Below are 2,929 nucleotides of genomic sequence, written 5' to 3'. Positions count from 1 at the left end.
CTCGTGCCTCGGCAGCCTACCTTGTAGCGAGTACTCGGGGAGTACTCGGAGCCTAGGCGGGACTTTTACAACCATGGTTGTCACAGGTTAAGGTTAGGTTAATAAAAATGGTCAAAATTCCAGATTTAACAGTTAAGTGACTGTTTTTTGACAATGACCCAGACTCAGCAACCAAACTGCTAAACTTGGAATCTTTATTAAAAAAATAGTTATTTCGACATCCATTTTTTTTTTTTGTCTGTAGCATATGTCAAATGGGTCAATTTTTTTTAAAGTGATTAAAAATATGTCAGAATAGATATAAAGTTGCTCTAAAGAACTCAAAATCTTACAATCTGTTGAATCTTTTTACTTAAGAAAAACTATACAAGTAATTCAAAAATGTACAAGAGTTGACTAGTCAACCTAACACCAGCATGACCCATTTAGTCATTTTAGTTCATGATCAAGACAAAGCCCCAAGTTTTATATCATATCAAAAGACAAAATATAGACAAGTTAATATTCTTTCTCAGTAGCATAGCATGTTAAAATTTGATATTCAAGGTTTAGAAATTACCAAAAAAGAGCGAAAAACCGACTGAATTCGAATCGCAGCCCATTCTTGCCTAACAAACATAAAATCTTTAGGCTGAGCTCTAACCACAGTCGCCACAGCAGCCGAAAACGACACCTCATCCGAACGAGAAGCATCCAAAGTCGACAACTGTCCCACGCCTTTTATCGCCTTAGAAGATGAACTCGTTGAAGACGAGGAACACCCGGCTGACGGGCTCCTCCATAGCTTCCATGTTCTACTCTTGTTACCCCCAATCTTCTCCTACAAAAACAAACACCAAATTAAATCAAACAAAATAATTCATAAAAAGTTAAAAACAATATTAAAAATTTCAAAAAGACTTACTTGATCAGAGGTATTGGAATTGGACTTTTGAAAAAAAAATCATTCGTTTAGTTAAATCAAGAAACATGAACAGAGGCCGCGTTCGCTCATTTACGTACGTGAATGCTCAGTAACGTGTTTGTTTATGTCCGTTTGTATTTCATCGTAATAATTAAGATACTGAACTTCATGATACTCGACTCCAATACCAAACAAATTCGATTTCACCAAATTACTCTTCAGCCCTGAAACCAAATAATTAAAGTGGTTTTACCAAAAAATGAGAAATCATTTTCATGCCATATGAGATTTTTTTCAAGAAACATTGCAAAACTAAATCTAACTACTGAGATTATAACACCTAAACTACAAAAATGTTTAGATCTCCCTGTTTTATCCTTTTAAATATACAAACTGCAATATTATTCTAGAACAGTAATACAAGTAGAAAAACATACTCTCATCAGTCATTAACACGATGATCTAAAAAAATAAAACTAACACACTCCAGAGATCCAAGACTAACCGATGAGGCGCCAAAGGAGTTTCATTGAACGTTTTGAAATCATATACCCTATATCATCGCATTTTAAATGAGCGATGAATGAATGGAGGATTGCCGGTTTAAGGTGGCCGGCCGAAGGCAGGTCTCCCATCTCCATTGTCTCTCGCTTTGTCGTTCTCTCTCCCAATATAAATCATGGTCTGTAAATCAGTAAATCACACGATTAATATCATAATACAAAGATACATCAAGATATGAGGATAAATTTCTCTTACTTAAATGCCGATGACAAATGGCTCCGGCTTGGGTTTCTGATTCCGACTGGCCACCGGTGTAGAAACACTCAAGCTTTTCTTGCAATGATATAAATCTGAAACCTCATCAATCTTGAATGTGTGACCTAAAGATTCACTTTAACAACCAAAACACAAAACAAAAACAAAATGTAACAGATTCCAGAAGTAAAAAAATTGTTCTTTAGTTACATCTCTAACCAAAATTGTAGAAAACTTTGAATCCTAATGTCATGAACCTGCACATAAACATACCAGAATTCATTGTAAATCAAAAACCTAATTATGGCAGCAGCTATTCCTGACCGAAAACCTACTTCCAGACACGTCATCACTGACTGGTAGCCGTTTTTACCCTTGTCCTCGCCATAGATTTAACGACAGTTCACCAAATCATAGCCAATAAAACCCTAGACCATAAAAACGTTCACCAGTTCTGAAAATAAAGAAACAAAATAAGAGGTCTGACTTACCTTAGTCACCGGTAAACTGATTGTACTCTGAAACCACCGCCGCTGCATCAGATTGGTTGGTTAATCGGGGCTGTTTATGATCCTACACCACCACATTTAAGGGTTTTGATGTGTGATGAATCTGAAGATAGAGCGACAGAGATAGATCGACTATAGACGAAATCGATTTGGCGGTGGGTTTTGAGGATCGAAATACATGAAAAGGCAAATGATTCAATTGCAGGGTTGGTAAGTCGCTATCGTCCACCCTCTTCATCTTAAGCCTTAAGAGCGACTGCAGGTTCATGATAAAGGATGGACCGATCAACTGCTTCTTTCTGGGTTTGAGAGGTAGATTTAGAGGTTTAAGAGGTAGATGTAGGGGTTTAAGAGGTAGATAAAAGGGCAGACGGTGGTGTTTTTTTTTTAAATTCCATGGATGAAATCTCTATATTGCCCTCAAGGTGTCTTAAAAGTTTGGACATTGTCTCAATTTACCCCCTCTAAAATGGCTTGATATCTCTTGTACATTATGCTTCAAAATTTATACGTATGGTAAGATTACCATCTTGTCCATCACATTTGCTTTACATAGTATTATAGATATCTATCTATCTATATATATATATATATATATATATATATATAGAAACGGGTTCAGGAGAGAATGGTAAAAAGTGTGAGAACGGTGAGAACGGATCCTGGCCCAACACGTGGCAGGGGCCCTAATTGTTATGCGGGGGTGCGATTGTCCTTTTATACGTTTCCTCCTTATTCGCGTTATAAATCTATTTCA

At 36.6% G+C, this 2,929-nt stretch overlaps 1 long non-coding RNA gene across 1 annotated transcript; it reads right to left on the bottom strand.

Moving 5' to 3' along the window:
- Window positions 1-449: 449 nt before the first annotated feature.
- Window positions 450-2,671, bottom strand: LOC110866050. The gene is made up of 4 exons (XR_004859883.1): window positions 1,664-2,671; window positions 1,410-1,588; window positions 905-1,128; window positions 450-820 (listed from the first exon to the last, which is right to left on the bottom strand). It is a non-coding gene; the product is annotated as an uncharacterized LOC110866050 (long non-coding RNA).
- Window positions 2,672-2,929: the final 258 nt, after the last annotated feature.

The sequence above is a fragment of the Helianthus annuus genome, chromosome 6, assembly GCF_002127325.2.
Source record: "Helianthus annuus cultivar XRQ/B chromosome 6, HanXRQr2.0-SUNRISE, whole genome shotgun sequence".
Taxonomy (NCBI): domain Eukaryota; kingdom Viridiplantae; phylum Streptophyta; class Magnoliopsida; order Asterales; family Asteraceae; genus Helianthus; species Helianthus annuus.
Note: the sequence above shows the minus strand (reverse complement) of the source record. Positions and strands in the feature narration are given on the sequence as shown.